Below are 13469 nucleotides of genomic sequence, written 5' to 3' on the forward strand. Positions count from 1 at the left end.
CATCCAGCATATGTGTCAGATACTCTTGTCACATATATTAACTCATTTAGTGCTCAGAATGATGCTCTGAGTCAAGTATTATTATAACATATCTTAGCTAAAACCTGAGGCAGAGACGGAGGTTAAATGAAAACACCAAAGCCACACAACTAGTAGGTGACAATGCCAGCTTTGAACCCAGGTGGTCTGTCTCCAGGGCACATGCCTTTACCCACCACACATCTTGTCCCTTGCCATTTCTATAGGAAAGACAACACATTGCTCTTATCAGGTGTGAACCTCACAAAAACTACTTCCTCCTGAGATTGTTAGAGGATTTAAAGAGTATTCCTTCATTCTAAGTTTCTGCTTCAAAACTCAGTACCAAAAATCATAATCCATGAAATAAGATCAGTCAGAAATTGTATTTTATCCTTATCTTTTTCTTAAGATCTAGTCAAAGCCAAGGAGATGAAAAACTGCCAAATATTATAATTAGAAACAGTAGTCTGCAACTGACAGCATAATTACAGGAAGTTAGACATGTCAGATTTCATGAGTGGTCTTAAATAGAAGACTCTCGTGCAAAGACCTTTATTTTTTCCATATTTTATACCACAATGTTGACTTTTATAAGTTATTGCGTTTCAAGAAAAAACTAGAGATTTAAATTTAGTGAGTTACCAGAACCTTCTAGTAAAAGGGCAGTGCTCCTGGATGCATAGTACAGTTGTAGCCCACAGAATATTGGCCATGAGTGATTAAGGAATAATTTTCTTGGAATTGCTACACCCCTGTTGGGGGAGGAGGTGGTGGTCTAGTGTTTCTTGTTATCACAGTGTCATGCAAATGGGATCTGATTTCAACTAGGGCTCCAGGTTGTAATTGACATTTCCTAGTTTAGAATATTTCTTCATTCACCTTTGAGTAGAACAGTTATGGCTTGTAGTGCAAAGATGCAAGACAAAATAAATTAAAGACAGAGTTGAAGTGACATGCAGAAATAAAACCGGCAACCAATATTTTTTTAAGAATACTGGAAAACCATTTTGTAATCAAACTTGTAAATAATATCTATTCAATGCATACAATGTTTTGCACACACATGCACACACGCACACATGCATTCCTATTTAATTCTCGTAACATCTCTATGAGGTAGCTACGATTATTACCACCATTTTATAGATAAGGAAACTGAGGCACAGAAATATTAAGTAACTTTGCAAGGTCATGTAGTTTGTAAGTGGCAGAGTCAGGATGTACATCCAAGCAATTTGGCTTCAAAGTAGAAACTCTTAACCTCTCTATATAACCATTTATCAGTGCACATTGGAACAAAGCAGACTTTTAAAATATAGTCAACAGAGGTTTCAGAAAGTACTCTTGGACATTTGCAAATGAAAAGACTCAGAAATATCTGCCATTAGTACTGAGGGCTCTGAAAGAAGACATCCCAGGCCAGAGCCTCTGAGATAAGATTTGAAAAACTGATGTTGGAACTGGAGTAATGCAATAAGAAGGAAACCAAATTGGCACAGAATCAAGACGGCCCCCCTAATCACACGGATTTAGAATAATTACCTAAAGCTAGTGAGACATAAATAGAAGTTCCCATTCCAGGATTTCGGGAAGGCATTCTCAATGAGTCATTTTTAGTATTTCCGAATTCCCAAGTAGTAGAACCCTTGTAGAAACCAAGGGTATTTAAATATCCCTTACAGAAGTCTCTATTAACATAAATTAAGACTGTCTAGGTCTATTAAAGAATATACAAATAAATGAGTTAAGAATGTGATTTTATTCTAATTATGGAACACTGCAGAGCACTAATCTTTGCAGTTTTCAATAGGAATAGAAATTGGTCAATGTTCCATGCAAAAACCAACTACTATTTTTGGACATACTGAAACTGAAACTAAGCCCACCTGGCAGATTTCAGCTTTTAACATTTTTTTAAACAGGAAACTGAGAGATTGGTAGTAATCTGTGTCTTCTTGGGGAGAAATGGAATTTTTCTTTGGAGTAGACTTTCCTTTGCACTAAGAAGGATTGTTTGGGCAGTCTTATAGGTTGTGGAGACACTCCAGTGAGAAGTTACATCGAAGCTTAGCAATGCTTCAAAATACTAAGCTACAAAAGAGAGAAACAGTATTAGTTTGGGATATACATGTTTTGACTCTTTCCTGAGACCAGATTATTAGTTTGGCCAGCAGAACTGACCCTCTCTCTACTTCACACTAAAGAACAGACTTTGAGAAGGGTCTTGACAAAACAACCAGTCCTGGACATTTGGTATCCAGGATGTAATGTTATTTAAGATTTAATAGACCAAAATACCAAAAACCTGCCATCAACTATTGTGACTGTCTTGTACCAGCCACATGGCTAGTGCTGGAATGGGGATTTCCTTCTGAAGGGAGTGGATGTTCTCACTGTCCATCATGTTAGAACATGTTTAACCCTGAGACAAGACTTTAAGCAATGTGTGATATCAAAGAACACCTCTTCTTTCTTGAGTTGGGAGGACAGGAGTACAGAGGCTGAAGACAGGGATGGGACCAGGGCAGGTGAGATATAGCAATGGTTTTGAAGAATCTCATTGGTGTGGGGCAAGTGGGTGAGCTTCCACTATCTATCTGGAGGCATACTTGGGGTAAACGGGAATTCAGATTTTGAATCTGAAGTCTGAGAGTTCTAATAATAAGAAACACAAGTAAGTCACAGCTTATATTTGTACTTGTGACATTTAGGGATGGCTTCTAAAAAGTTGCAGCCTGGTTTGCTTGTGCTCTGGAGAATAAGAAAAAACTCTTTTTTCCTCCCAGAGGCCAGATAGGCAGTGTCATGGAACTCACCACTGGGAGATGACTATGCCAACAGAGCAGCCACAGTAGAGGCAGAAGAGGTGACAAGAGGGACCAGAAGGAGGAGACTGGAACAGAAGACCCGAGGGAAGTTATGACTGTCAGAAACCTGTGAAAAATCACAAAACGACTAGAACACTCTTGGAGGGATGCAACTTCTGTTACTCTGGTGCTTGTAATGGAAGAATTTAATATAAACATAAATCTGTATTTTTCATTACAGATTTGTGAAGCCAGTTTATACCAATGATGATGTTAATGATTATGATGATGATGGTGGTGGTGGTGGTGGTGGTGGTGGCAGCAGTGGTGGTGGTGGTGGTGGTACTGATGTGGGGGAAAAGGCAGAAGGGAATGTAGATAAAATGAAATGTCCTTCCATGGAGGGGATTATGTTAAGTGAAGTAAGTCAAGCCGAGAAAGACAACTATCACATGGTTTCATTCATATGTGGAACATAAGAAATAGTACAGAGGACCATAGGGGAAAGGAGGGAAATCCAAAGGGGGAGAAATCAGAGAGGGAGATGAACCATGAGAGACTATGGACCCTGGGAAACAATCTGAGGGTGGGGGGAGGGGATAACAGGGTGAAGGGTATTGAGGAGGGCACGCGTTGTGATGAGCACTGGGTGTCATATTAACTAATGAATCACTGAACACTACATCAAAAACTAATAATGTACTATACAGTGCCTAACTGAACATAATAAAATAAATTAATTAATTTAAAAAAATTAAATGTCCTTATAACCTGCAGCCCATTGACAAATACTTGAGGCAGGCAGAGTAGGACATTCCTCCAGGAAACCAACCATCTTAATGTTAATGCCTTGCTAGAAGGAAAAAAACAACCTTCTCTTGACTATAGCAGGGCCTCCCTGATCCTGTGAGTCTTTAGCATATGAAAGTCCTTTTGGAAATTTCTATTTGTCTTTATTTTCCCCAACTCCAAAGTGTGTAATCAGCTGCTCCTCACCACTCCAGGGCAGTCCTTTCTGCCCAAGGTCCTGTCCCAATATAATAAAACCACCTTTTAGCACCGAAGGCTTCTCAAGAATTCTTTCTTGGCCATCGGCTCCAAACCTCAACTTTTCCTACATCAGTATTAAAAAACATTCCAGACTTCACCACATTATAGCTCAGCTTCTCCTTTAATGTTCAAATTATGACAGTTTCATCTGCAACCAGATTTCCAATATTCTAATAGATTCCAATCTGTATGGGTTCTTGAGAATATATCTAAGGAATACTTAGGCGTTCTTCAGATTTACCCTGCTTTTTTACAAATCATCTTAGCCAGCTGTCAGGCTTATGATCACTACTACCCCTTCCACAATCCACCTCCCATTTTCTTGAGACTGGGGACCCACAAACCAATGTACTTTCCCTGTAACACACTGTCCCTCACACACTGGCACCAGCCCTTCTTTGATTCTCCAGAGTGACTGGTGACCAGGCTACAACCCATGTAAGGATTTTCCAGAGACTTGGTAATAAGACAAAAGAATTACAAAGCTGAGGGCTTAAACCTGTGCCCTGTGGCATCCTCAGATTTTCAGCCTTACCCCTCCATTAGGCATTTCTTCCTGTGTGGCACTCCCCCTACGACCTAGTGTCATTGTACGTATCTTCCCCAGGCTAAATGCACAGAAGTATGTCTCCCTCCACTCAGGACCCAAGCCCTAGCTACCTCGGTCCTGGAAGAAGTTAACAACTTGCCCTATTACCCCATTCTAAGGCTTGTAGCTTAGGCTACCCATTTCTGCCCTAGGCTAAACTTCTTCCCTGGATGCGTGACAATATGAATGCGTATTTCTCCCTACCTTTACTATAAGGATTGGCTTTGCCTAAAGTTGCTATGAGGGCAATTCATCAGAATCTAACATTCTTGTATTGTTTCCCTAGTCAGGTTACTTTATTCTTAAATACCATCTCAAAGAGTACTTTGACCGTCAAAAATAAACACAGAATCTCAAATTGTGCCCTTTAAGGGTCTCTCTAATTACATGCTGTGAATATATGTCCCCATATCCTGGCTGCCATCTTTAGGTCTCCACTTCTGACAACACTATGAGATGGGTTCCAGTATTATACCTGGAGATACAGACAGGTTATATAGCTTGCCCAAAGTCAAACAGTAAATGAGAAATCTGTGATTCATGCCCAGGTAGAATGACTTCAAAACCTTCTCTCTCAACCACTATTCCAAAACTGCTTTAGAAAAGAATTCATCAAGATGATGCAGTCTAAACATCTATTTAGAAAAGAAATACTTCTTCCCAGAAGAAACAATCCATAGATTTTGAACTCTGCCCATAAAGATTAACTTTTATTTTATTATTGCAGAGTAGTGACCATTCTCATTTTTAAAAATGTGACTTTTGCTTTACTTTTAGCCATAGAGGGATTTTTCCCAAAACAAAGGAGCAGTCTTCCCCCGTACCTGAGCTCAATCTTCCAACACTAGAGACATAGAAAAACTGCTTGTGGCTTTAAAATGGAAGTCCGTCCCACTTATAAATGATAATATATGCCATTTATCAAGTAGAAACTATTTGACAATCATTGAGCCCTATTTCTAAATACATGTGTTTGTGTGTGTGTGTGTGCTGAAAACAAAAAATTTAGAAGGCATTTACTCTTAGCCCCATTCCACCCAGGAGATACAGAAACATCAGAGGACATGACTACCTTGAGATTAGTTAGGAGCTCAATGGATCTGGAAACCAAATCTTCTGATTCTTAGTTGAGTGCTCTTCCACTACATCTGACAGCCTTTGAGCCATGCAGAATAACTCTTTATTGTTTTAGATTGATTAAATGCCTTGGGTGGGCCTCTAATCATGGAAGGCACACTCTGTGAGGTATCCTGAGACGCAGGCACACCCTCAGTATGCTTTCAGCTGGAATGTTAGGGATGTACCATAAATGTCTTGCTCTGCAAAATGTTGAAATAGATGATATCCCGGTTTTCATGTCTATCATTCTCCGAGGCAAGTGAAAATCATTAGCTTCTTTTAGGAAAATCTTACACTGTCAGGGTGAATAAAATGAGTACAAGAGCACTGGGGCTGTCGCTTAGATTTCCCCAGCACCAGCTATCAGACTTGCCAAATCCTATCTTCATGTATATGAAACAGAGAAAATGCCAGCCACTTCTATCGCGCAGGTTGGCTTGGGGGCATAAATGAGATGAAATGCAAAAGTGCACTTTATAAGCACGACTTTTTCTTTTCTAGATATGTCACTGTAAGAGAACCCAAATGTGGTAAATTACAAAATAAAATAGAATGTCATTTCACATCATCATCCTAAAAATGGGATATAGCTATCATTTAACACGGGAACCTGATGTGTTCTTAGGAGGAAAAAAAAATGTTCCTAAAGTTAGAATATAATATGGGTGACTATTTGTTCCACTGATTTCCATTATGCATTTTTAAAATTACTTTATGCTGTGAAGTATATGGGTATATACATATAAAAAGTTATTTAAGGATTTTTTTAGAAATAAGGCTCAAAAACAAATACACAAATGTTGACACTGGTTATCTTTGAAAAGTGGAATTATAAATTCTGTGGATAGTGCTAAGAAGTTATTCCACATTTTTGTCAAAAAGCCTGCATTATCTGTGAAATTATAAGAAAATGTATTTGATAATATTTCCCTGCTACAGGAGAACTCCTAGAGTATTAGGTATAAAAATATGGTTGCAAAATTAATGGCAGAAAAATAATAAGGTAAATGAGAGCAGTGATTAGAACTTTAACTCTATTGGTAGCAAAAAATAACAGTTCAGTGACTTAAAATAAAAGAATTATTCCTTGCAATGAGATCTTGTCATTTGCAACGACGTGGATGGAACTGGAGGGTGTTATGCTGAGTGAAATAAGTCAATCAGAGAAAGACATGTATCATATGACCTCACTGATATGAGGAATTCTTAATCTCAGGAAGCAAACTGAGGGTTGCTGGAGTGGTGGGGGGTGGGAGGGACGGGGTGGCTGGGTGATAGACATTGGGGAGGGTATGTGCTATGGTGAGCACTGTGAATTGTGCAAGACTGTTGAATCACAGATCTGTACCTCTGAAACAAATAATGCAATATATGTTAAGAAAAAAAAAAGAAGAAGAAGATAGCAGGAGGGGAAGAATGAAGGGGAGTAAATCGGAGGGGGAGACGAACCATGAGAGACGATGGACTCTGAAAAACAAACAGGGTTCTAGAGGGGAGGGGGGTGGGGGGATGGGTTAGCCTGGTGATGGGTATTAAAGAGGGCACATTCTGCGTGGAGCACTGGGTGTTATGCACAAACAATGAATCATGGAACACTACATCAAAAACTAATGATGTAATGTATGGTGATTAACATAACAATAAAAAATTTAAAGTAAAAAAAAAGATTATTCCTTGTGATATATCTATGATAGGTTGCTCCTATGATATATGGAATAACAGCTCCATGTCACTCTCTTTTAGAGACCTAGACTCCATCATTTGGAACCTCACTGGATACCATGACAGAAGAAAAGGGGAAAAGCATACAATTGCAGGAGATGTGATACATGTCACTTCTGTTCACATTTCACTGGCCAAAGCAAATTACATGGTGATTAAGAACTTAGTTCTATCACTCACAGTTCTTTTTCAGTGAATATTGGGGAAAAGAGAGATAAAACTGTCCTTGTCCAAGAAGACTTGTCCCTCAGGCATTTTATTTATACTTTTCACAAAAAGTAGAACACAATTCTCAAATTTATAATCTATGAACCACTTAAGAAATATGTAAGTAATCAACTGATTTTAGAAGCCAATAATAAAATTACTAGCATCCTTCTTCTCTTCCTTCTAATCAATAAGCATAGATTGACACCCTCAATGCTGGGCTCTAGGAATACAAAGATGAAATGACCTATTATCTTTCTGTATGGTACTTTATGGCCTAGAAGAAATAGAAAACATCTTCTTTCTGTGCAAGAAAATATCCCTGCTTCATGACAGAGCTAGAAGTTAAAATCTGATTTGGGAAAATAATAAAACCTGGCTTTATTCTCTTGGGCAAATTAAAGGCTCTCCCTCCCCCCCCACCAAGAAAAAAAAACAAATTGAAATCATTAACATCATCCTCCAATGAAGAGAAACTATAGAATACCTGAAAGTAATCTCAGTATCACCAAGAATCGTCACCACTAGAGAGAGTGGCTAACTAAGAAGCATATAAAAAGTCTGGAAGGAAGAAGTTCTGGCCTGCTTATTGCCTATACTTTCTGCTTCCCAAAGAAATTACAGCTACAAGGGAAACCCATACATACAAACTGCGTGTATTCCATTAGCCTATGTTTCTCCCTGTTGTCCTCCAAAAACGTGCGTGTACTAAAGTAGATCAGCCCAAGAATTGCTGTTATTTCTTCGAAAGCAAAGATAACAGATAATAATACTCTAAGTGCAAATTCATTGCAAGATACTTGCAATTTGATCCCTCGGTATTGTTCGCTACAACTTATGAGGTAAAATTTGCACATTGAATTATTGCACCACAAAATATCTGTCCTTGAACTATAATTCTCTTTGCATTTCTTACTCCTATGCTGAATGAAAATTGTACCATTAAGATAGAAATCCATCATTTATATTAAGTTTCAATCTCAAATAGGCCAATAAAGATTGCTTACTATATCATATGGCCAACCACTTTCACCACACTGGGTATCTCTTCAGGCAGAACCAGTTTGAAAGTTGATCATGTCAGGGAACCCAACACACTTTTTTTTTTTTTAAGATTTTATTTATTTATTTGACAGAGAGAGACACAGCGAGAGAGGGAACACAAGCAGGGGGAGTGGGAGAGGGAGAAGCAGGCTTCCCGTGGAGCAGGGAGCCTGATGCGGGGCTCAATCCCAGGACCCTGGGATCATGACCTGAGCTAAAGGCAGACGCTTAACAACTGAGCTACCCAGGCGCCCCACCAACACACTTTTTTAATAGCCACATCCGGTATTGTCTTTCTAGTTGGTTGAAGCAGTGAAGCATTAAAGGCAAACTACACACTTAAAGAATACAATGGGTCCTGTCAATCAGTACTCATTATTTCACCACAAGAATACATAAGTCCATTGGTCTGAGGAGCTACTGAGGTGAGTTTACATTGATAATATATGAGAAACATCTCATCCGTTCTGGATAAGGAAGCTTGGATCTGTGTTTCCAGTGTGATAACCATGCTCTGATAGCTTCTCTCTATAACCTTGTATGGTGTTAACTAGATTCATCTCTTGGTAACTAAATAGACTAGGTCGAAGTTTTACAATTCTGGCTTTAGCACCCAAAACTCTTGCAGTTAACACCTACAGACCATCCCAAAAATATTTGGAGAATTAAAAATAACAATAGCAACAAATACCCTGTTAGGTCAACTAAATATCCATGGAATTATTAAACTAAAAAGGATCTTGCCTAGACATAGAGATTAGCCAACCCAACCCTAACAACAGGCAGACACCCCCTGAAACTGCCTTCATATTTAGCACCCAAAATACCAGAGAGAGATATATATATATAGTAAGTCAGTTTTTTTCACAACAAACTATTGTTCTCTTGCAGAAACCAAACTCCTTAAGAAACCACCACAGCAAAGGTTCTTAATAAACTCAGTGGTCATTACTGCAGTCAGTCTAAGGACTGTGTGCTATATTTGTTTTCCTTGTCCCATTTATAAACTCAAAAAGAAGTTTAACTACATAACAGAGCATTAAAAAAACTGGAATAACAAATTCCAAAAAGAAAAAAAAACAGTAACTTTTCTCTTTGAAAATCAATATCTTTAATGATGTTCCATTCTATCATGTGAAGTCTAATTGTATTTTTCTCCATTGTACCAGAGCAACCTTGATTATTTTTAACACATCTATTTCAATTAAAAGTGCATTATCTGATCTAGCTGCTGAGGAGAGGGTCAGAAGAAGTCATACTCAGATTTTTGTTGCTATTGCTTTCTTTTTCTTTTTCTTTTTTTTCCCTTAAATGAACTATGTTCTTATCAATGAAGCAACATGGCAAACATAGAGGCCAAAGATGCTTTTCCTCAAAATGGAAGCCCAAATTGGCAAATAATAAATTAATCACGTGTCTTTTGAATCGTGAAATGACAATGAAATTTAACAAGAAGGCAATAAGAGAAGGGCATCAAGTGAAGAAAAATACGAGTTGTTTTTTTTTTTCAGTGGTATTATTAAATGAAAGAGCACTGATTCAGTTCAAAACTCCCTATTAAGGAAGATCAAAGCTAACCACTTAGTTTCACTGTGTCTATGGCCACTGCTTCATAGCCTGGTTAATGTTCCATGATTCCAACCTATGGGCCAGATTCGAGGATTAAACAAGGAAGTTACATCCATATTCATCATGTTTGTAAAATTTACTCTAATTTCACATTTTCCTTTTGATGGGTTAAATGTGTTCATTCATATTGGCGGAAATGTTTTAGAACTCTATGTGTGTTAAGAAATGCCCAAGCGTTTTCCTTAAAAGTACAACTATATCAACTATACTTGAATAAAGATTATTTTCCTCTCCTACTCTAAATTGATTCCATATATCTAAAGAACAGTGAAGTACAAGATTGGTTCTTTTATTACCAATAAAGTTGTAATAGTCACCACTTATTGAGCACTTACCAAAAGCCAGGCTTATGCTTAGTACATGTATTACCTCATTTAATACTCATGATAACTAGATGAAACATTATTATTATCATTTCCATAACCATAAGTACTTTATGAGGTGTAATTTATATTCAATAAACTATAGATTTAAAGCATAAAATTTAATAAGTTTTGACTTATGTATATACCTGCGAAACCATCCGCAGAATCAAGATAATGGACATCCAATCATCATTCCCCAAAGTTTCCTAGTGCTCATGTGTAATCCATCTCTCCCTTCCATCTCTCCTCTCTCCTCTTTCCTCCTATCAGACAACCACAGACCTTTCTTTACTTAGATTATAATGTGGAAGGACTAGAATTCTCATACACTGCCGGTGGGAATGTAAAATGGTACACATATGTTTGGAAAATAGTTTGGCAGCTTCTTCGAAAACTAAACACACACCTATGTTGTGACCTAGACATTTCACTCATAGGTATTTATCCAGGATAAACAAAAGCATATGTCCCTAGAAAGACACATGCACGAATGTTCATAGAATGTTTATATAACACATGATATGGCTTATGTTTCAAAGAGATCCTTCTGAAAGCTGAATTTGGACTAGGCTCTGGAAAAGTGAGGAGCAGAAGGAGGGAGACCAATTAGGAAGCAATTACAACAATGTGGATAGGGATGACGTGGTTTAACCAGTGTGGTGTGATGATGAAGTGGTAAGAAATAGCAGATCCTACATACATTTTTGAGAGACATTAGTGTATTTCCTGATATATTGGATGTATGCTGTAGAAAATGGAGAAGTGTCAAGGATATCTCCTAGGCATTTAGCCTAAGTAATTGGAAAAATGGAGCTGCTGTTAACTGAACAGGTAAAGAATCAGGAGGAACAGACTGGGGGAGGGAGAGATCAGAGGTCGGTTTGGGATATATTGATATTGAGGTACCTGATAAATGTACAGGGGAAGGATGGCAAGAAGACTGTCAAATGTGTATGTCCAGACCTGAACTGAGAAGTCAGGGCTGGAGATAAAAACTTGGGAAGTTTTTGGTAAACAGATAGTGTTTAAATATGAAATGTAGAAATAGAAAAGATGTAGTCTGAACTCTGAGTTTTAAGACTATCCATGGAAATGTCTAAGAGATAAGGAAGAGCAAGCCATGCTGATTGAGAAGGAACAGCTAGCTACAGGAGGAAGGACAGGAGAGTGTGATACCCTGGAGACCACTTTTTAAAAATTATTCAAAGGAGGAGGGAGTAATACACCCTCTCAGATGCTACTGGTAGAGTTATTAACATGAGAAGAAAAGGTGGGGCATTGAATTTAGCAATATGGCCAATGTTGACTTTGATAAGACCAAGAAAACTGGAATGATGGGCATTAACTACTGATTACGTATATTCAACAGAGAATGGGAAAAGAGGAGTTTGGAGACAGGGAGTAGAAATGAATCTTTCTAGATTCTCTGTGAAGGAATGCAGAGAAACGAAATAGTAGTTGGAGGAGGGGATAGGATCAAGAGAGGTGTTTTTGTTTTGATTTTGTTTTTTGTCTTGTTCTGTTTTAGTCAACCTGGCAGTACAAGTTTAATGTATTTGGTGGTCTTTGATATGTTAAAATTTGACATCTAACATTTATTGTGTGTATATTATTTAACTTTGTATTTTGAAATGATTATAAATTCACATAAATTTGCAAAAATAATGGGACAAAAAACCCTTTTACCCAATTTTCCCCTTATATAACTATTATACAATATCAAAACCAGGAAAGTGACTGTGGTGTAACATGTATATACAGCTCTCTGTCTTTTTATCACTCGTGTAGATTCATGAAACCACTGCCAGCCTGAAAATACAGAACTATTCCATCACCACAAAGATCTCCCTGGTGCTACATCTTTATAGGCACGACCTTCCTCTTCCCTGCTACCATTCCTAACCACTGGCAACCACTAATTTGTTCTCCATTTCTCTAATTTTGCATTTTCTAGAATGCTATATAAAGGCAATTATACAGTAGGTGACCTCTTCATATTGACTTTTTTTTTCCACTCAACATAATACCCTTGAGATCCATCCAAGTTGCTGCCTGTTTCAATAATTAGTTCCATTTTATTTCTAAGTAGTATTCCACGGTATGGATGTACCATGGAATACTGTTCAACCATTTACCAATTGTAAGATGCTTCAGAGACGTTTTACGTTGAGGAAACAATCCAGTACAAAGGGGGAACTTGGTGATGCAGAATAGTGTGAGATTAGCAGAGCAATGTCCTTGGGTGAGCACACAGAGCTCAAGGGGAGACCGTGGATATTCATCCAATGCAAAGCTAATGAACTCAGCATACGGATGTGGTGGTGAGAGATTGTGGAAGCTCTTTTCTGATGGCTTCCACTTTCTAAATAAATAAGCAAGCAAGGTCATCAGTTGAAAGTAAAAGTGGTGGTCAAGTTGTTGCAGGTTTGAGGAGAAAAAAAATGCATTCACCACACATCTGGGAGAGTGGAGAGTGGAGATCCAGAGATATGTAGATATGTTATGCTGCAACACGAAAGGCCCACAAAGCTAATAGCTGTGAATTTAAAGCCAAAGCGACCAACGTGGCTCTGTGTTTTTTTTCCACCCTCATTTAGCTGCACAGATGCAGGTGCAGAGAATGCAGGAGGAATAAAGACTTAAGGTAGGCAGAAGAGAAATCAGAAAAATAAGAGAGAAAATCTAGAGTGTGGGAAAGCAGGTTGTTTTTGTTTTTAGAAATGTAAGGCACATTGTAGCCAGTAGATGTTTTGTAAATGCAAACAGCTTGAAAGATATGACAGGATGCCTTGAATTATACAGAGCAAGTCAATCCTATTTATCTTCACTATTAACCAATACCCCAGGTGTAAGCCCAGTAATGATTCCATTGTCTGTTAAGGTATTGACACTTAGCACTTAATGCTGCCCTTTCTC

The 13469-nt window shown here is 38.1% G+C and overlaps 1 long non-coding RNA gene across 1 annotated transcript in view; it reads left to right on the top strand.

Moving 5' to 3' along the window:
• The window catches only part of LOC113918571, a 92819-nt gene extending 89807 nt beyond the window's left edge, over positions 1-3012 (top strand). Inside the window, exon 3 of the long non-coding RNA XR_003518613.1 lies at positions 2808-3012. This is a non-coding gene — a long non-coding RNA (uncharacterized LOC113918571). The remainder of the gene's footprint in view (positions 1-2807) is intronic.
• Positions 3013-13469: the final 10457 nt, after the last annotated feature.

Source organism: Zalophus californianus, chromosome 1 (genome assembly GCF_009762305.2).
Source record: "Zalophus californianus isolate mZalCal1 chromosome 1, mZalCal1.pri.v2, whole genome shotgun sequence".
Taxonomy (NCBI): Eukaryota; Metazoa; Chordata; class Mammalia; order Carnivora; family Otariidae; genus Zalophus; species Zalophus californianus.